The sequence below is a fragment of the Staurois parvus genome, unplaced genomic scaffold (assembly GCF_062004578.1).
Source record: "Staurois parvus isolate SC_StPar_1 unplaced genomic scaffold, SC_StPar_1.0 ptg000879l, whole genome shotgun sequence".
Classification (NCBI taxonomy): domain Eukaryota; kingdom Metazoa; phylum Chordata; class Amphibia; order Anura; family Ranidae; genus Staurois; species Staurois parvus.
The window spans coordinates 2,182,948-2,206,062 of NW_028318675.1; the positions used below are offsets into that span (position 1 = coordinate 2,182,948).

The window sequence follows — 23,115 nt, forward strand, 5'->3', positions numbered from 1 at the left end:
TACTCTGGGTCCTTGGGCCTCTCTATTCTTCCTCCATACTCGGGCTCCTTGGGCCTCTCCATTCTTCCTCCATACTCGGGGTCCTTGGGCCTCTCCATTCCTCCTCCATACTCGGGGTCCTTGGGCCTCTCCATTCTTCCTCCATACTCGGGGTCCTTGGGCCTCTCCATTCTTCCTCCATACTCGGGGTCCTTGGGCCTCTCCATTCTTCCTCCATACTCAGGGTCCTTGGGCCTCTCCATTCTTCCTCCATACTCGGGGTCCTTGGTATCCAAATGAGATGTAAAAGTTGTTCTCATCAGAAAAGAGGACTTTGGACCACTGAGCAACAGACCAGGTCTGTTTTTCTTTAGCCCAGGTAAGACGCTTCTGACATTGTTTGCTGTTCAGGAGCGGCTTGACAAGAGAAATACAACATTTGAAGCCCATGTCCAGGATCCGTCTGTGTGTGGTGGCTCTTGATGCACTGACTCCAGGCTCAGTCCACTCCTTGTGAAAGTCCCCAACACTTTTGAATGGCCTTTTCCTGACAATCCTCTCCAGGCTGCGCTCATCCCTGCTGCTTGTGCACCTTTTTCTTCCACAGTTTTCCCTTCCACATAACTTTCTATTAATGTGCTTTGATACAGCACTTTGGGAACATCCAACTTCTTTTGAAATTACCTTTTGAGGCTTTCCCTCCTTATGGAGGGTGTCAATGATGATGTCAGGTCAGCAGTCTTTCCCATGATTGTGATTCCTACTGAACCAGACTGAGAGACCATTTAAAGGATCAGGAACCCTTTGCAGGTGTTATGGCTGAATGAGCTGATTAGAGTGGGACACTTTGAGCCGAGATTATTCCACCTTTTCACAATATTCTCATTTTCTGAGATTGTGGATTTGGGGTTTTCATGAGCTGTAAGCCATAATCATCACAATGACAAATCACGGCTTGAACTATCTTGCTTTGCATGGAATGAGTCTCATATATTAGTTTCACCTTTTAAGTTGCTGCACTGAAATAAATGAACTTTTGCACCATATTCTCATTTTTTGAGTTTCACCTGTATACGGTGATGTCTCTCTCTCATTCCCTCTTCCCACAGATGATCCAACCCACCCGTACAAGCCAAGAGATCGGGTAGTGGTTAAGGATCTTCACAAGACCACAGATCCGCCATACGAAGAAACTACCATAGTGACGGCTGTGATGAGAACCGCAGTTCTGACTGCTGATTCCAACGTCTGGATAGATGCTTCTAGAGTAAAGAGGATCCCGGAACCTCCAAGGAACCTCCAAGGAACCAGGAGCAACAGACGGAACAGGAAAAGGAGACGGACCTACCAGTGTTCTTCAATCTCCAGAATGCTGCTTCATCCAGAGACAGCCTGGAAGAACTTTCTTTTGATTGGTTGCCTCTCAGTGATAAGTGTTTCAGTGGCTTACTGGGCTAGTCACTGCTACTATCATCCAGAAGAATGGCCACCAATCTGTGGCCACAACAATAAGACCGTAAATGACAGCGGACTAATAAAAAAGCAGCAGAAAAGATCATTGACTGAGAATATGTCACTATTGAAATGTAAGTATAGGTATGCCAAGCTCTCGGGATTCCAGAGTTGTTGGGTTTGCAGTATACTCCACCCCGAAACTATGAACATTCCTTTGTATGCGGCACCAAAAAATGTGACATGAATGTTTATTGGTAATCTGAGTATTATCCTCACAAATGTTACTACAAGGCTGAAATCTGAAGTGTTGGGAGTTATGATGGAACCTGAATGGTGTTTTCATTGAGGCAGCAAATCAAATGAAGGAGAAGAATGTTGTAGTCAGTCTAAACTTAATGTCACTGGGAAGCACCTGAGGACGGTGACTTTGTACAAGTAAACACTACTAAGAATGGATGGAAAATACATAGAAAACATTCCTAACAATGCATCCCACAGGAAATACTATGGAGTAGGGCGAGTTTTCATTAACCCAGATTTAGTTGGTTACCCTAACCCAAATGTAAGTCAAGTATGGAAAGATCAATCAGTAGATTTTACTGAAGGGGTCCAGGTATGTTGTGGGAAAACTTGTAATCCATGGACCCCCCAAGGACAGGAAGGATGGTGTTACTTAGCCACCTTGGTACCAGTAATGGATGTCATGGGGGGACACACAGTGATGCTTTACTGGCTAGTAGTCATCCCCGATATCCTATGAAATGTAGGCATGAGAGGGACTTGTATAAAACAGAAGACCAAGCCTGGCCATGGTTCCTGCATGGACTGGGTGGGGATAGAATTGAGGAGAAGGTTAAATAATTATTCACTTATTATGGATCAGATTATAAATGAAACACAACTAGAAGTAAGTCTTGTGAATGTTGAACTACGGGCATGAAGAAAACAGGTACTCATGAATGAAATGGGAATAGAACAAATGGGAGCAGCATTGATAGGGATCTGTGAGTCTACTACTGACTATGAGTGTTGTACATGGATACATAACACGTCTGCTGGGATCCCAGACTACTATGAAGTCATTGAGAATCATAGAGACCAGGTAAATGCTTTACAAGCCCCAGCTCCATCCATAGCTGAAGATGACCGGGCTGTGTGAGTCTACTACTGACTATGAGAGTTGTACATGGATACATAACACGTCTGCTGGGATCCCAGACTACTATGAAGTCATTGAGAGTCATAGAGACCAGGTAAATGCTTTACAAGCCCCAGCTCCATCCATAGCTGAAGATGACCGGGCTGTGTGAGTCTACTACTGACTATGAGTGTTGTACATGGATACATAACACGTCTGCTGGGATCCCAGACTACTATGAAGTCATTGAGAGTCATAGAGACCAGGTAAATGCTTTACAAGCCCCAGCTCCATCCATAGCTGAAGATGACAGGGCTGTGTGAGTCTACTACTGACTATGAGTGTTGTACATGGATACATAACACGTCTGCTGGGATCCCAGACTACTATGAAGTCATTGAGAATCATAGAGACCAGGTAAATGCTTTACAAGCCCCAGCTCCATCCATAGCTGAAGATGGCTGGAACCCTTTTAAAGGGTTGGGAAGATTTGGAGATTTTTTTGGATGGTTTAAGAAAGTAGGCATGCTGATTTTATTATGTTTTTTTCTAATAGTTATGTTTTATGTTGCTGCTAAATTTTGCATGTGCATTTTTAACAAGTTTTTTGCCAATCAGGATGCATATTAGAAACAACAACTGTGAAATTTGATGTGTTACTACGTGACAAAAGGGAGGAACTGTAAGGAAACATGTCTTATAAACTGACATCCATTGTGTTTAATGCCTCCATTGTAGATGTGTGAACAAGTTAGTTTCGTGTTTATATGTCAATTGTAACAACTCTTTGCTTCATGAATTCAGTTTCTATTCTGTAGATGGAACTGCCTTATATGGAGGTCTTCAGTCATTTGTGGTTGTTATCTCTCTCGATAAGAGTGCAATATATCATTTGTCATTACAATATATCATTCGTAATTCTGAATTTGTAAAACCTGATAGCACGTATTAAACTTTCAGAGATTCAGTTTGCACACTTCGGTGTCCGGAGCTTTATTCCTCCTGAGCTCAGAGGCTAGAAATTACCGAAGACATTTAAAGGCTACAGACATAGGATGAATCCTTGCAATGTCTATGGTGAAAATCAACATTTTGCTGCCAGCTGATCCCCAGAACCTCCATAAATCCAGTCTAGAGACATAAATTGTGTCTGCAGCACAGAGAAGGAAGATTATCCGAGAGAAATCCAGGAATACAGGACGGGGAACACAGCTCAGGAAAGTGACCAGGGGATTACAGGCTGATATCACCCAGTCCCCGCCCTACTCTGGACCAATCAGTGAGCAGTATGGGTGGAGGAATGGATTTAGTGTTCATGACCCACCTGTGCTGATCTCTGTAGGAGTGTCCTCCTCTATAAATGTCCCCGTTATTCCATCCTCCTCCATAGACTGCTGATCATCCCTCACATACGCCTCTTCTTCTTCTGCTTTCACCTCAACTTTTATATACATCAGATCTTCAACCTAAACCAAGAGAATGAGAGAGAATATCATCTGTAAAATATAAGTTTCATTATTGTGACATCACACACAAAATCCACACATTGTCTCTATGAATCCATGCTCTGGATGCTCCATCCCACCAACCTTGTAATAGTGAGGGATGGTGTGACCTTCCTGTGTGGAATCCCGGGAATACAGAGGACGGGGACATCTCTCTGGTGGGTTCCTGGTATTAGGTGGCTCCATCATATCCTTGTGTCCTTCTGAAAACTCCACCATCACTCCATACTCCTCATCCTCCTCTTTATACTCTTCTTTAACATCAATATTATCATCCCCGAGGATTCCACTCTGAAAGATATAATAAAACATTCATTGTAACAAACATGCTGTGTATAAATCACAACTACCAATAATTGTCATCATCTACCTGATGATGGTGAGGGATGGTGTGACCTTCCTGTGTGGAATCCCGGGAATCCAGAGGACGGGGACATCTCTCTGGTGGGTTCCCATGACTGGATCCATCTGTAGGATCTGTGTGGGTTCCACTGACTGAATCCATTGTTTCTATGTGTTTATCAGATGATGGGGGATCTAGGTGGATCCTCCGTACTGCTCTCTCCTTTACAATAAAGTCTCCTCTTACCCGGTGATGTGAGGGGCGGCTGATTGTCCATCATGACGTCCTTGTAGAGATCCTTGTGTCCTTCTAAATACTCCCACTCCTCCATGGAGAAATAGACAGTGACACCCTGACACCTTATAGGAACCTGACACACACAATGATACAGTCACCATCCAGACACATCCCTTGTCTGTTACTGGAGAATGTCCCAGAATTCCCGGCACCGCTCACCTCTCCTGTCAGCAGCTCAGTGATCTCTCTGGTGACTTCTAGAATCTTCTTCTTCTTTCTCTCTTCTATCAGGGAGGGAGGTGGAGGCAATGTGATGTCATATGATCTCCAGACTTCACAGGAGGAAAACTCTACATCTGAACACAAAGAGTCACATCAAATGATATTCCCAGAATCCTCCTCACCTCTCCATTCAGGTCTCCATTTTATTAAATCCCCACTTCAGGCTGAGATTTATAGCGCATCCAAGAGACCAAGCCGGGGTCACTACACAGAAAATCAATCCAAGGAAACAACAGGCAGGACGAGGAATAGCAAGAAGGAGCTGAGAGACAAATGAGAATATTGCTCAGCCAATGGGAGATGATCTCAGCATGACTTCCATTATGAAGGAGATGAGGGGGAGGGGAGGAAGTCACTGAAGGTGACCATAGATCCATGGAAATTCAGCTGGTTCAGCAGGGATCGCTCACATTTCCATCCATGTGTGGCCACTGCCGGATAAAAGCCACTCCCCCAGCGGCTGCAGCCAATAGCTTCAGTGCTGATCTGTGTATTCTGAGAGCGGAGGAGTCCCCCCATTGTCAGAATACAAGAGTGCAGCGGGGAGGATTCCCCCATCCACCTCCAATGTGTGGATGGGGGAATCACTTCAGTTTTTATGGTCATCCCGCTGGCTGAACGATAAAACTGAACCATGTAGGCCAGCTTTGGGAGCAAATATATTATCATCAACTCCTCCCCCTGAAGGGGTTCATCTACGTATTACCTCCTCTGCCGCCAGATCCAGGAATGTCAACTCTCCGCTTCCTCATTCATGGATCTCCCTGCCTGTACCTGACATCACTTCCTGCCTTTACCTGACATCACTGCCTGTCTATACCTGACATCACTTCCTGTCTTCCATAGAGGCTTGATTTTGCAGTAACATTGATTGCAGATTTGGTCCTCTAGAACATCTGCTATATGGATACAAAGCCCCCCAGCGGAGAGTAAAGGGTGGAGAGTGATTGAAGTAGATGCAAAGTGGAAGCAGAGGAGGTAATCTGTATATGAATCCCTTCAGGGGGATCAGTTGATCTTTGCCCTAACACAATGTATACCGTCCTCCACTCACTCTGATGGGAATACATTAGACCTTGTTTTCTCCCATCTTTGCACTCCCTACAACCTCACAAACACCCCCTTTCCTCTCTCTGATCACAATCTCATCACCTTCACAGTCTCCTCATCTTCAAACACCTATCCCTCCAAGCAGCCAACAATTACCCGCAGAAACCTTCACAACTTGAACCCGGCTCCTTTCCACTCTGCAACTGACCAACTCTATGACAGAATCTCTCTCCTGTCCTGCCCTGACCTGGCCACTGCTGTCTATAACAGTTCACTGTCATCTGCATTAGACTCACTTGGTCCTCTAACCACACGAAGCATCAGGCCCCGACCATTACAACCTTGGCAAACTGACCACACCGGACATCTTAAGTGACATAGTCGTGCGCTGGAGCGATTGTGGTGTAAAACCAAATCCCAGCAAGCATTCACCCGATATAAATCTGCTTTCTTCACATACAATTCCTCCCTCCATGCTGCCAAACAAGACGACTTTGTCACTTTCATGAATACTTTGTCATCCAGTCCTCGTTGTCTCTTCTCTACTTATAACTCTCTACTTTCTCCACCTCCACCCAGCACTTCACTCACTGCTCATGAGATTGCAAATAATTTCAAAAACAAGATTGATGCAATTCGTAGGGACATCACCACTGCACAGACATCCATCCCACTTAGCATACCTTATACTAAACCTCCCTCAACACTTTCCTCTTCTGACCTCGCTACTACTGAAGAGGTCACTAAGGTTTTCTCAGAAGCCCGTCTCAAGAGTCCTCAGTACACAGGTTAACAGTGCTCTGATTTGAAGGAGGAGCCTAATCTTGGCGGTGTGAGAGAGGGCGATGTGAGCGCTCTCCGCAGGATAACCGCCCTCCTTCCCTTGATGTTCCCCATGGAAGCTGCTAAAGTCCCCGACTGAGATCTTACGGAAGAGGGGGGTCCTGAGAGTGAAGCGGAAGAGACGGAGCTGCGGGAGTTCTGGACGGTGAGACGGCTGGGAATCTCTCGCCTGTGACTGCTGGGACTGCGGGTGACGGGAGGTGGCCACGTGACCCGCCGAAGGGCAGTACTGGGAGACGGAGAAGCCGGCCGGCTTCCTGAGGCAGAGGGAGACCGCGGCTTTCCGACTCAACAGGAGAGGAGGGAGAGAGAAACGGCTGGCTTCCTTTGAAACCGAAGCCGCTCTGGCAGAGAGATATACATGATCGTCGGTACCCACGAGAGAAACGGAGAGAGAGAGAAGAAAAGAGCCTCGGAGAACCCCCCCCTCACCTCCCCCCCCCCCTCTTCTAACCCCTCTCCCCCCCCCCCCCCGTAGCTGAAGGGAAAAGGAGCAGAGCCACACCAGAATGCTGACAGCCTCACTGAAATGAAGCAGCTAGAAGGAGGGTGAGTGAGACTATCTGGACTATATATCAAATGTGTTTATGGATAACTTCTTGGTGTGGCAGAAGAAATACATATAGAGAAAAAAGGGGAACCACCAAATAGGTTGAAGAAAGTAGAACTTACCTAAAGGACTTATTATCAGTACATATCTTAAAGTTTAAAAGGAGAACTCGGATACATTTAAAAATATGAAGAGCAAAAATAGTAAAGGGAATGCCCCTAAACATGCCCAATCAGGAACAATTAGAAAATTTACATCTCAAGGTAATGTGACCCCAGAAAGAACTCAGGGGGCAGGTGAAAAAAGTATAATGGAGAACAGTATGGATAAAAGCGCCAGATCTCCAGTGGAAATGGATAATAATCAACAAATATCAGGAGAAATAGAGTTAAAGGAAAATGAAGGAGAACTACAAATCCCAAATAAAAAGGAAATGGCAGAAATGTTTAAAAATTTGGAAAAATCAATTAAACAGGAAATGGGAATTATTCGGAAAGATCTGGGACATCTCTTGACTAGAGTAGAAGATACAGAAGAAAAAATCAATAAACATGCTCAAACTCTTTCTGAACTGAATAACCAGATATTAAAGATTAGGCAAGAACAGAAAAAACTGGGATATAAACTGGAGATACAAGGTAACATACACAGGAAAAATAATCTCAGGATAAAAGGAATTCCGGAGCTTATACAAGATAAAGAATTAAGAGAGACGATACAAAAAATCTTAAACTCCATTATGGGTAGACCTAGAACAGAGACATGCATATTGGACAATATATATAGATCAGGAAAGGCCCAACGAGACCGGGTGGAAGAGAGACCGAGAGATGTAGTGGTTCAATTTAATAAAATTGGAGAGAGAGAAGAAATATGGAAGAAGATAAAAGGAAGATATAATATTGAGTATGAAGGAAAAAACATACAAATCTTTGCAGACTTGACACCTGAGACATTATGGAGAAAGAGATCACTGAGACCTTTAATAGAACAGATGAAAAAACAAAACATACAGTATAGATGGAGTGGCTCAATGTGTCTAATCGGTTGGAAGAATGGAGTTACTGCATACCTGAGATTTCCTGAAGATTTGAGAGATTTTTTTGACAAACTTAACATCCAAAGAGTAGAGGTTCCAGGTTGGGAGGTTGAGGGAGGGGAAAACGCCGAGGGAAAAGAGCAATGGCAGCAAATTAGAAGAAAGAATAAAGAAGGGATGGAAAGGGGAACATTGAGGGAATTGGAGGGACGGTGAACCGTACAGGGTTAGAGTTCAACCTCAGGGCCAAGATCCAAATGTGACAGTAAGCTCACAAAGGATTAGATGGTAAAAAATAGGCCTGATGGGAGGGGGGGGTTCGAGGGGGGAGGGAGGAGTGAGGTGCTGGGGAGGGGGGAGGTGAAGAGGGAGGGCGGTGGGGGGGGAGGAGGTGAAAGATGGTATAGGGGGAAGGTTTTAAAAATACTCTGCATAGGGATGAGATGTACTCAAGAATTATGGAAGATATAAAATTTATAACATATAATGTAAAAGGGTTGAATAGTCCTGGGAAGAGATTTAAGCTATTTAAGGAGTTACAACACAGAGAAGCCTCGGTAGTTTTTCTACAGGAGACGCATTTTGAGATTAAGTCAAATATTAAATTAAATACTAGAAATTATCCAACATGGTTCTATGCAGACTCCCCAATTAAGAGAGCCAAAGGGGTGGCAATTGGGTTCGCTAAAAATGTAAGGTGGGAGGTGGAAGAGAGAGAGACAGATCCTGAGGGGAGATTCTTGTTTCTGAGGGGCAGATTACAGGAAATGGAGTGTACAGTGGCGAATATTTATTGCCCAAATAAGAGACCAGAGGTATACCTGAAAGGGATATTAAGAAAATTGAGGGACTTTAAAAAGGGAAGATTGATAATGGCGGGAGACTTGAATTTATGTCTAGATCCACAGATGGATACAACATCTCGTGTGCAACGAGAGGGAGGTAGGTCTATGAAGGCTTTGAAGAAGGAGATACATGAAGGTCAACTAGTGGATATATGGAGGATAATGCATGGAAAGGAAAAGGACTATACTTTCTTCTCTAATGCACACGAGATTTATTCTAGACTGGACTATATAATGGTAGAACATCAACTTATCGAGAGGGTGGCCAAAGTAGAAATAGAGACAATGACTCTCTCAGACCATGCCCCAGTTATAATGAAGGTGAGATGGGGGAGACAACTGACAAGGGGGGTGGGATGGAGATTAAACGAGGCCCTTCTATTAGATCAAGAGACTGATCAGCAGATCAGACGGGAAATAGAAAGATATTTTCAGGAGAACGAAACAGGAGATGTTTCAATGGCCACTGTCTGGGAGTCCCATAAGGTATATATTAGGGGTATATTGATTGCGGTAGGGGCAAAAAAGAAAAGAGAAAGGAGTAAGAAAATGACAGGGATCTTAAAAGATATAAATGACCTGGAACAGATCCACAAAAATAGAATAACATGTGAGATAAGACAGAAGATAATAGGAAAGAAGAAAGAATTGGAGATATTAATGGAAGAAGAGATGAGGAGAGTACTTAATAAAGTTGCAGCGGAGAGGTACAGATGGGGAGATCGTCCAGGAAAATATATAATGAAGGCCCTGAGAAAAAAGAAAAATAGAAATTACATAGAAAAAATAAGAAACCCCAAGGGAGAAACGGCTCACTCTACTAAAGAGATTGGGAAGGTGTTTGAGGAGTATTACAATAAGTTGTATAATATTAAGTCTCAAAACTTAGTAAATAATAGTGAAAATGAGAACAGAGAAAAAAGAAAGGCATATTTAAAAAATGCAGGACTACCAAAGATAGATAAAGATCTATTGAAATCCCTGGAATTAGAAATCACACAGGAGGAAATAAAAATAGCATTAAAAGACACTAAGGTGGGGAAAAGTCCTGGCCCAGACGGATATACCGTGAGGTATTATAAAAAATATAGTGAACTATTAATACCAAAGTTGAAGGAATATATGAATGCCCTGGGGGGAGAAATGGAGATTAGACAGGAATCCCTACAAGCTCATGTAACACTTATACACAAGGAAGGGAAGGATCCTACTCAATGTTCAAGCTATAGGCCAATTGCACTCCTAAATGTAGATACAAAGTTATATGCGAAAGTCTTAGCAAATAGGATCAAGGACTTGATGCCAGAATGGATCCAGGGAGATCAGGTTGGCTTTGTATCAGGGAGGGAGGGTAGAGATAACGGAATTAGAACTCTGTTGTTGATCCAGAAAGCTAAGAAAGGGAAAACCCCGGCAGTGATTCTCTCGATCGATGCTGAAAAAGCTTTTGATAGAGTAAACTGGAGCTTTATGATGGACACCCTAGAGATCATGGGGGTAGGTAGTAGAATGAGGGAATGGATAGGAAAATTGTATAAAATGCCATCCGCGGTTATTTTGGTCAATGGTGAAAAATCGGCACCTATAAGGATGTCAAATGGGACTAGACAGGGATGTCCACTGTCCCCTTTGTTGTATGTGTTAACATTGGAACCCTTACTAGAAACAATTAGGAGGAATACAGATATAAAGGGAATACAAATAGGGGAAACGGAACATAAGGTGGCAGCTTTTGCAGACGATCTGTTGTTCTACGTGGGTAATCCTAGGATAACACTCCCGAATTTAATGAAAAGCTTAAAGGAATATGGAGAAATATCAAATCTAAAAATCAACCCGACAAAAACTGAGATCTTGAATATAAATCTCCCGAATAGTGAGAAAGAAAAGATAAAAAAAGAATTCCCTTTTACATGGAGAGATAGAGAGATAAAATATTTAGGAGTCAAACTTACTGCTTCATATTCAAAATTGTACAAATTAAATTATATTTCCCTTTTAAACGAGATTAAGGAGGAACTGAAGAAATTGGGTGGAGGAATCCCCTCCTGGTTAGGACGAATAAATCTGATAAAAATGATAATTGTACCCAAAGTTTTGTATAAATATCAAATGATCCCAATAAAACTCCCAGAAGCATTTTTTAAAGAAATTAAAAAGATGATAACAAAATTTATATGGAAAAATAAAAAATCTAGAATATCGTATGATTTGATAAGTAGACGAAAAGAGAGAGGGGGACTGGGAGTGCCAGACTTTAGGAGATACTATAATGCTGTAATTTTAACAAGAATTTATGATTGGACACACAATAAAAGGGGGAAAAGATGGGTGAAGATAGAAAATGATCTGAGCGGAGTTGACCTGAGTAGAAACATATGGGCACCAACACAATATAGAGGGTTAAAAGAAACCACGAGTGTGTTTACATTGAACGTTTTAAGGGTTTGGGATAATCTACACAAGTATATGCACTGGGATTTTAATTCACAATTAATGTCACTAAGGAATATGGAATACTTTCCACCAGGTATTGAGGGGAGTATGGGAAAATGGATTAAAAAGGAAGACATTCAACTAAGGGATATTATGGACGGAAAGAAGTTGAAAACATTGAAAGATTTAAAAAAGAGTGGAGGGGAACTTTTTATTAAGATTGATGAGTGGAAATATCACCAATTAAATCACTTTGTTGAGAGTCTTCCGAAACCCATAAGAGGGAGAAAGGAGTGGAACATGTTTGAGAGGTTACTGGAATCACGGGGAGTTGGAAAACGGGGCACGGCAAAAATTTATAAAATTCTTACCGAATTAGTTACGGAATTAAAACCAAACTATATAGCAAAATGGGAAAGGGATTTAGGAGTGGAGATAGATGAGGATAAACAGAGGAAGATATATAGACTCACACACGAGAACACTAGCATGAGAGAGGTGGAGGTAAACTATAAAAGTTTAGTAAGATGGCACATTACACCAATTCTGGAGCACAAAATAGGTATAGAGAAAACACAAGAGTGTTGGCGTGGTTGTGGAAAGATTGGTACATGGTTTCACATCTGGTGGGAGTGCCCAAGGATACAAAATTTTTGGGAGACAACGGTCAACTTAATTGAGAAAATCTCAGGAATAAAGATAGGATTAGACCCACAAGTGTGTTTATTACATAAAACAGATTTACCAGTGAATAAATATAAAAACTCGGGTATATGGTACTTTGTGAACGCAGCGAAGGGTTTGATACCTAAATTCTGGCATAGCTTGGAGGTTCCGAAAGAGAAGGATTGGGTAGAAAGAGTAAATCAGATTAGTAGGATGGAGAAACTATACTATACCCAGGAAGATAAGATGGAGATATATAACAGGAGATGGGAAAAATGGGAAGACTTTGTACACCATAGGAATATATATGAAGTAATGCTAGGAGAAGATTCTTAATTTTATATAGATGGAAGTAAGAGAAAAATGCAGAGTGGGAGGGGGGAGGGAAGGGGTAGGGCATAAGGGTAGAGGGAAGGGAAAAGAAGAAAAAGGAGGTAATAGAAAGAGAATAAGAGTAAGAATATTATATGAGAATGTATATGAAATGCATTATGTTCTTCTTTCATGTTCCTCTTTTTTTTTTTCTCTTTATATTTAATTATAAATATGAAAATTTAATAAATATTTGAATTAAAAAAAAAAAAAAAAAAAAAGAAGCCCGTCTCACTACCTGCCCCCTGGATCCTGTCCCCTCACAACTACTACGGTCACCCTCTTCTTCCATCCTATGCTCCCTCACTCACATCTTCAATCTTTCCCTCTCTACTGGTGCCTTCCCCTCCCCTCTAAAGCAAGCGCACATCACTCCCATACTTAACAAGCCCTCCTTGGACCCCACCAACCTGAACAACATAAGACCCATCTCTCTGCTGCCATTTACCTCTAAACTCCTAGAACGCTTAGTCTACAATCGCCTGAGCTCCCACCTCACCGACAACAAACTTCTTCACCCTTTACAGTCTGGCTTTCACTCACTCCACTCCACTAACACCACCCTACTAAAACTCACTAATGATCTACTAACTGCTAAAACCAATGGCCACTACTCTGTACTGATCCCAACCAATGGCCACTACTCTGTACTCATCCCAACCAATGGCCACTACTCCATACTAATCCCAACCAATGACCACTACTCCATACTCTTACTACTTGACCTCTCCATGGCCTTTGATACTGTTGACCATCCTCTCCTCCTCAAAAAACTCCTCTTTTGGCCTCCAAGACTCTGCTTTCTCCTTGTTCTCCTCCTACCTATTGCAGCGCTCCTTCAGCATTACCTATAACTCCTCATATATATATATATATATCCTCCTCTTCACTCCCTCTCTCTGTAGGGGTCCCTCAAGGTTCTGTCCTTGGACCCCTTCTCTTCTCCATCTACACCTCCTCCCTTGGTCACTTGAAAAACTCCCATGACTTTAAGTACCATCTCTATGCTGATGACACACAAATTTATCTTTCTACCCCTCACCCCACCCCTTCAGTCTCCTCCTCACCTCACCCCTTCAGTCTCCTCCTCACCTCACCCCTTCAGTCTCCTCACCCCTTCAGTCTCCTCCTCACCTCACCCCTTCAGTCTCCTCCTCACCTCACCCCTTCAGTCTCCTCTCGCATTACTAACCTACTAAGTGACATATCGGCATGAAAATTATGATACAATTGGTGCTGCGCTCCCACACTTGTACTTATATAAATAATTACATCAAAATGAGGTTTCAGTGACACCCCTAGTGACTCCTCCTGAGTGTAATTATCACAAACCCAATTCTTCATATTATTATACAATCTTATACAGTGATGTTTGATAAACCATATGAAATAAAATATAAATGTGCAAAACACATAATAACTCAATGCATAAACCCACTTGTGTCCCTAAACAGGATGAAATCACAAACCGGTACTAAACCACACGTTATAAAACACTTGGCAGAAGTGAATGCCCAAAGGTGCAGTGGAAATAGACTGACAAATGGCACTATTGTGCCTACAGAAACAACCAATAGGACGGTCAGGATAAATGGACCCTGACTCTAGGACAATCTACAAGGACTATAATGAATCCTTCAACATAAATGTTTGACCACCACTCTACAAGTTCCCACACATACTAAGGTGTAAATTGCCGTGCTCCAGTCCCCAAACTTGGGACTATACTGCTATATAAATAGATAGAGACGTGGTGACATCACTTCTGGCAGAAGGGCCATCTTGATACACCCATAGGAGTACACCCAGGAGTTCATATGAGGATCTGTGAGCATTGTTTTCTCATATCACATGTGAGTGAGCATTTATAGAATTCTTTTACATCAATAAATGAAACAATATCACATGATGGAAGGATTCTTCTTGTTTTATAAACACCGATGAGGAAGCTGAGGTACAATTAGATCATATGAAAACCATCCAGATATCAGGAGAGGTGATACCTGTAAGTTCTGAAGGGGGACACCACCACTGTTTGTGATACCGAATCTGACGTGGAGGATTGAGCGGTTGGCTTTGCTTAATAGCAGAAAAGCACTTTGACCCTGTGGGGTCGCTTCATGAAGGTGAGGGGGGCAATCTTACCGGTGAAGGATTACACTTTTTGTTCACCTGCCAGATTTCTATTGATGGCTGGAGGTTTCTATATATCCAGCCTTATTGAAGATTACACACATGGACAATTATGTTTTTGTTTATTAATAATTGGTGGCACGTGTTTTGTGGACTTTTTTTTATAAATTGATATAAGTTATGTGTTTATCATAGAGTGTCACTGGATTTTCATTTGTGACTTCACTCAATATTTGATTTAATTTTTTTTTTTATATTTATATAGCAGTATAGTCCCAAGTTTGGGGACTGGAGCACGGCAATTTACACCTTGGTACGTGTGGGCACTTGTTAAGTGGTGGTCACACATTTATGTTGAAGGATTCATTATAGTCCTTGTAGATTGTCCTATAGTCAGGGTCCATTTATCCTGACCGTCCTATTGGTTGTTTCTATAGGCACAATAGTGCCATTTGTCAGTCTATTTCCACTGCACCTTTGGACATTAATTTATACCAAGTGTTTTATCACGTGTGGTTTAGTACCGGTTTGTGATTTCACCCTGTTTAGGGACACAAGTGGGTTTTTGTATTGTGTTTTTATGTGTTTTGCACATTTATATTTTATTTCATATGGTTTATCAAACATCACTGTATAAGATTGTATAATAATATGAAGAATTGGGTTTGTGATAATTACACTCAGGAGGATTCACTAGGGGTGTCACTGAAACCTCATTTTGATGTAATTATTTATATAAGTACAAGTGTGGGAGCGCAGCACCAATTTTGTTATAATTTTGATCCCATTCTATCCAGGTGTATAGCCAGGTAGCAGCAACCCATTCCTAGAACAATAGTTTATTCAGGGTAGCACAGATGGTTCACCATTGTTTTTCATCAGACATATCGGCATGGATGTCACTCCACTTCCTCAAACTCAATCTTTCCAAAACTGAGCTCTTAGTATTCCCCCAGCCCGTGCCCCCTCCCCTGACTTCTCCATCAAGATCAATAATACAACCATCAGTCCCTCCCCTCATGCCAGGGTACTAGGTGTAATCCTAGACTCCCATCCGTTCCTCTCACCCCCAAATCCAATCACTGTCTAAATCTTGTAGACTTCACCTCCGCAACATCTCCAAGATACGCCCGTTCCTAACCTCGGAAACCACTAAGCAACTTATTCACTCCCTTGTTATATCTCGCCTTGACTATTGTAACTCCCTCCTCATTGGCCGACCTCATCGCAGGCTATCCCCTCTTCAGTCTATCATGAATGCTGCTGCCAGGCTCATCCACCTTACTAACCGTTCTGTATCTGCCAATCCCTCCACTGGCCTCCATTCAGTGTCCTCCACCTCTCTCTGCTAATCCCTCCACTGGCCTCCATTCAGTGTCCTCCACCCTTCTCTGCCAATCCCTCCACTGGCCTCCACTCAGTGTCCTCAATCCCTCTCTGCCAATCCCTCCACTGGCCTCCACTCAGTGTCCTCCACCCCTCTCTGCCAATCCCTCCACTGGCCTCCACCCCTTTCTGCCAATCCCTCCACTGGCTTCCCATTGGCCAACAAATAAAATTCAAAACATTAACAATAACATATAAAGCCATTTATAACTCTGCCCCAAATTACATCACCGATCTTGTCTCTAAATATCACCCAAACTGTCCTCTCGACCTCCTGCTCTCTAGGTCCCTTGTCTCTTCCTCCCATGCTTGTCTCCAGGACTTCTCCAGAGCCTTCCCAATCCTCTGGAACTCTCTATCCCAATATATCTGACTATCACTTATTATGTTCCCTTTTAGGCGATCCCTGAAAACCTATCTCTTCAAGGAAGCCTATCCTGCCTTCAGCCAATAACGAAATCTTCTACTCCTCCTACCAGTCCATCCCCCACAGTTATTACCTTTTGTACCACCAGCCCCTCCCTCCTAGATTGTAAGCTCCCAGGATCAGGGCCCTCCTAACTCTCTTGTATTGAACTGTATTGTTGTGTATTGTCTCCTGTTATATTGTAAAGCGCTGAGCAAACTGTTGGCGCCATAAATCTTGTATAATAATAATATAAAATAATCATGATTAATATATCTTGCTCCCAAAGCTGGCCTACATGGTTCAGTTTTATCATTCAGCCAGCGGGATGACCATAAAAACTGAAGTGATTCCCCCATCCACACATTGGATTCTGACAATGGGGGGACTCCTCCGCTCTCAGAATACACAGATCAGCAATGAAGCTATTGGCTGCAGCCGCTGGGGGAGTGGCTTTTATCCGGCAGTGACCACACATGGATGGAAATGTGAGCGATCCCTGCTGAACCAGCTGAATTTCCATGGATCTATGGTCACCTTCAGTGACTTCCTCCCCTCCCCCTCATCTCCTTCATGATGGAAGTCATGCTGAGATCATCTCCCATTGGCTGAGCAATATTCTCATTTGTCTCTCAGCTCCTTCTTGCTATTCCTCGTCCTGCCTGTTGTTTCCTTGGATTGATTTTCTGTGTAGTGACCCCGGCTTGGTCTCTTGGATGCGCTATATATCTCAGTCTGAAGTGGGGATTTAATAAAATGGAGACCTGAATGGAGAGGTGAGGAGGATTCTGGGAATATCATTTGATGTGACTATTTGTGTTCAGATGTAGAGTTTTCCTCCTGTGAAGTCTGGAGATCATATGACATCACATTGCCTCCACCTCCCTCCCTGATAGAAGAGAGAAAGAAGAAGAAGATTCTAGAAGTCACCAGAGAGATCACTGAGCTGCTGACAGGAGAGGTGAGCGGTGCCGGGAATTCTGGGACATTCTCCAGTAACAGACAAGGGATGTGTCTGGATGGTGACTGTATCATTGTGTGTGTCAGGTTCCTATAAGGTGTCAGGGTGTCACTGTCTATTTCTCCATGGAGGAGTGGGAGTATTTAGAAGGACACAAGGATCTCTACAAGGACGTCATGATGGACAATCAGCCGCCCCTCACATCACCGGGTAAGAGGAGACTTTATTGTAAAGGAGAGAGCAGTACGGAGGATCCACCTAGATCCCCCATCATCTGATAAACACATAGAAACAATGGATTCAGTCAGTGTGTGTGTTTCCTACAGATGGATCCAGTCATGGGAACCCACCAGAGAGATGTCCCCGTCCTCTGTATTCCCGGGATTCCACACAGGAAGGTCACACCATCCCTCACCATCATCAGGTAGATGATGACAATTATTGGTAGTTGTGATTTATACACAGCATGTTTGTTACAATGAATGTTTTATTATATCTTTCAGAGTGGAATCCTCGGGGATGATAATATTGATGTTAAAGAAGAGTATAAAGAGGAGGATGAGGAGTATGGAGTGATGGAGGAGTTTTCAGAAGGACACAAGGATATGATGGAGCCACCTAATACCAGGAACCCACCAGAGAGATGTCCCCGTCCTCTGTATTCCCGGGATTCCACACAGGAAGGTCACACCATCCCTCACCATCATCAGGTAGATGATGACAATTATTGGTAGTTGTGATTTATACACAGCATGTTTGTTACAATGAATGTTTTATTATATCTTTCAGAGTGGAAACCTTGATGATTATATTATTGTTGTTAAAGAAGAGTATAAAGAGGAGGATGAGGAGTATGGAGTGATGGAGGAGTTTTCAGAAGGACACAAGGATATGATGGAGCCACCTAATACCAGGAACCCACCAGAGAGATGTCCCCGTCCTCTGTATTCCCGGGATTCCACATAGGAAGGTCACACCATCCCTCACCATTGCAAGGTTGGTGGGATGGAGAATCTAGAACATGGACTTGTAAAGGTGATGTGTTGATATTTTCTGTGAATTAATATATTTTATAGATGATGTGAACGTTTTAAGTGATGTCACAATATTAAAGCTTATATTTTACAGATGATATTTTCTCTCATTTCCTTGATTTAGAGTGGAGATCCAATCGATATAGAATTTGAGGTGAAAGCAGAAGAAGAAGAGGCGTATGTGAGGGATGATCAGCAGTCTATGGAGGAGGATGGAATAACGGGGACATTTATAGAGGAGGACACTCCTACAGAGATCAGCACAGGTGGGTCATGAACACTAAATCCATTCCTCCACCCATACTGCTCACTGATTGGTCCAGAGTAGGGCGGGGACTGGGTGATATCAGCCTGTAATCCCCTGGTCACTTTCCTGAGCTGTGTTCCCCGTCCTGTATTCCTGGATTTCTCTCGGATAATCTTCCTTCTCTGTGCTGCAGACACAATTTATGTATCTAGACTGGATTTATGGAGGTTCTGGGTTCAGCTGGCAGAAAAATGTTGATTTTCACCATAAGTGTTACTAGACCTAGGCACCTGGGGTGTGAGTCTTGTATCTGCTTCCCCATTAGTGGGTCTAGCAAGTTTACTGAGAGAGCAATGTCCCAGGATTCCTTGCTCTGTTATCTGCTGGCTGTGCTGGGTGGAGGGATATGACTGTATAGTCTCAGACCCAAGACCCCAGAGTGCAGTCTGACCCTTACACTGTATAATTTATATTGCACATTACATACTCCTGACCCCTGATAGAGGGGGTGGGGACCCTCGTCCTATAATCCCCTCATCACTGTCCCTCCTATAAAAGACAGTTCTGGTTGTTTCCTCACTCTCTGACTAAGGTCCATGAATAAAGAAATGATCTGGTAGGAGGTCAGAGGAGCCATTTCCTAGTTTTCTTGGCTGTGCCATGAGTCACTGCAATTATTATTATATTATTTTATTTATTTCAGGTACTTTATATAGCGCAATAAATTTACGCAGCGCTTTACATTCACATCAGTCCCTAACCCTCAAGGGGTGTACAATCTATGGTCCCTAACTTACATTCATACATACACATACTAAGGAACAATTTAGACAGGAGCCAATTAACCTACCAGCATGTCTTTGTAGTGTGGGAGGAAACCGGAGTACCCGGAGGAAACCCACGCAGGCACAGGGAGAACATGTAAACTCCAGGCACGTGGTGCTGTGGTTGGGATTTTAACCGGCAAGCCTAGTGCTGCCTGGCAGAAGTGCTAACCACTGAGCCACTATGCTGCCCTAATTCTTATGCAGCACAACTCCCATAGACTTCAATGTAAAGTCACCAGTACGTTGTATGTTTTTCTTAATTGCTGCATATTTTCTGCTACTTCTGAAGCATGATGTGTTTTGTTTTTTTTTTAACCCTGACATCTTCTCCCTGGTCATCCTTGCTTTCTAAAAACTTTCTCCCTAGTATATCCCATTCTCACCTGAATGTAGCATAAACACATATTCCCACTTATTTTTTTGTGTGTTTTTCATGTGTAAACTGCGTTGTTCCTCCTTAGCAGAAAAGTCTAATAAATTCTCAGTCTCTGGAATTGCTGAAAATCCAGGGCACAGGCTTGCAGCACTTCGGTGGGTAACTCATAATCCATCCCATCCATGGGTGCTGGCCATACTGATGAGTAGTCTTTTATATGCTTGTTCCACCTCCCATTCCTGAAGGCCTAGAAACTCCATATCTTCCTGTGCCCAGCGCACTTCTGAGATGTTCAGCATCTGGTCCCTGTAATCCATGATTTCCTCCAAATGCCATTCCAGATCATTCCTGAAGTCAGGATCCTGTGACAGCCTCCAGTACAACAGCCCCAAGCCATCATAGCCAAAGCCTTCCATCAGGCTGTTGTCTTCTGTCCGAGGGCACCCCTGGGCTACATGCCAGCGGAAGGCTCTGAAGCTCTCAATCAGCAGCATTTCTGCTTGGACCAGCCTTCTAACCCAACTGTCCACTCCTTGTGCAGCTATTCCCCCAATAACAGCACCCGCACTTCATACTGCGACCAGTACCTGTCCTGGATGGAGGAGACTTTCCTTGGCTGCGCTGCTCTCAGTCTAGCTCTTCCTTCCACAGCTGCCAGCGGACAGAGTCATCTCATCCCTGCAGGACCTGCACTGGCACCGGTCCTCTGTGCTGCATCCGCATCTCTTGCACCCTCCTTACGTATTCCTCTTCCATGGCGGCTGGTGTCCATACCTCTCCTCTTCTGCTAACCGGACCTCAGATCCCAGTGGTGGTTTGGATGTCCCAGACTGCAGGAAACATCCCACTGCTTGTCACTAAATGTGACGGAATGCCTATCACCCCAAATGGGTGATTCCATCATAGAACCACTTCCTCACCTCCAGGACATAGGCCCAAGGTATTGTAGCCGGGCATTGCACCCAAGACTAGACGAGACTAGCTTAGATGTCAAACAAGAACGACTTTACTGAACAGAAATACAGTTTTTATACACTCCAGAAATAGGGGCAGTCCCCACAAATAGTATCCATCGGCATAAACATCCCACACTGGTTAGATAATGAGGTGAAGCTGACATCGGTCTAATCCTATCACGTAGGCACCTCCAGAAGGACCTCCATCAGGATAAACATCCCACACTGGTTAGATAACGAGGTGAAGCTGACATCGGTCTAATCCTATCATGTAGGCACCTCCAGAAGGACCTCCATCAGGATAAACATCCCACACTGGTTAGATAACGAGGTGAAGCTGACATCGGTCTAATCCTATCATGTAGGCACCTCCAGAAGGACCTCCATCAGGATAAACATCCCACACTGGTTAGATAACGAGGTGAAGCTGACATCGGTCTAATCCTATCACGTAGGCACCTCCAGAAGGACCTGCATCAGGATAAACATCCCACACTGGTTAGATAACCAGGTGAAGCTGACATCGGTCTAATCCTATCATGTGGGCACCTCCAGAAGGACCTCCATCAGGATAAACATCCCACACTGGTTAGATAACGAGGTGAGGCTGACATCGGTCTAATCCTATCATGTGGGCACCTCCAGAAGGACCTCCATCAGGATAAACATCCCACACTGGTTAGATAACGAGGTGAGGCTGACATCGGTCTAATCCTATCATGTAGGCACCTCCAGAAGGACTTCCATCAGGATAAACATCCCACACTGGTTAGATAACGAGATGAAGCTGACATCGGTCTAATCCTATCATGTGGGCACCTCCAGAAAGACCTCCATCAGGATAAACATCCCACACTGGTTAGATAACGAGGTGAAGCTGACATCGGTCTAATCCTATCATGTGGGCACCTCCAGAAAGACCTCCATCAGGATAAACATCCCACACTGGTTAGATAACGAGGTGAAGCTGACATCGGTCTAATCCTATCACGTGGGCACCTCCAGAAGGACCTCCATCAGGATAAACATCCCACACTGGTTAGATAATGAGGTGAAGCTGACATCGGTCTAATCCTATCATGTGGGCACCTCCAGAAGGACCTCCATCAGGATAAACATCCCACACTGGTTAGATAACGAGGTGAAGCTGACATCGGTCTAATCCTATCACGTGGGCACCTCCAGAAGGACCTCCATCAGGATAAACATCTCACACTGGTTAGATAACGAGGTGAAGCTGACATCGGTCTAATCCTATCATGTAGGCACCTCCAGAAGGACCTCCATCAGGATAAACATCCCACACTGGTTAGATAACGAGGTGGAGCTGACATCGGTCTAATCCTATCATGTAGGCACCTCCAGAAGGACCTCCATCAGGATAAACATCCCACACTGGTTAGATAACGAGGTGGAGCTGACATCGGTCTAATCCTATCATGTAGGCACCTCCAGAAGGACCTCCATCAGGATAAACATCCCACACTGGTTAGATAACGAGGTGGAGCTGACATCGGTCTAATCCTATCATGTGGGCACCTCCAGAAGGACCTCCATCAGGATAAACATCCCACACTGGTTAGATAACGAGGTGAAGCTGACATCGGTCTAATCCTTTCATGTAGGCACCTCCAGAAGGACCTCCATCAGGGTAAACATCCCACGCTGGTTAGATAACGAGGTGAAGCTGACATCGGTCTAATCCTTTCATGTAGGCACCTCCAGAAGGACCTCCATCAGGGTAAACATCCCACGCTGGTTAGATAACGAGGTGAAGCTGACATCGGTCTAATCCTATCATGTAGGCACCTCCAGAAGGACTTCCCAACAGACAAACAATAGGTGACTCCATTAACAATGCACACCTAGGAGGCACACACTGGGAGAAAGACACATAACACCTTAATAAACAGATTCCAGCAAGAGTCCTCAGCATCAGGTTGTTTTACTGATTATATCAACATCTTCTTAGAGTCTCTGAGTCTAGGAAGGAGGGGGATTGAAAACAGTCAATTCTAGTTTGGGGACAGGGACCCCAAATCTGTATGT

General features: G+C 43.6%; 1 protein-coding gene across 1 annotated transcript in view; it reads right to left on the minus strand.

Moving 5' to 3' along the window:
• Positions 1-23,115, minus strand: part of LOC149443046 (uncharacterized) — a 110,605-nt gene that overhangs the window by 13,588 nt on the left and 73,902 nt on the right. The gene's annotated exons all lie outside the window — the stretch shown is intronic.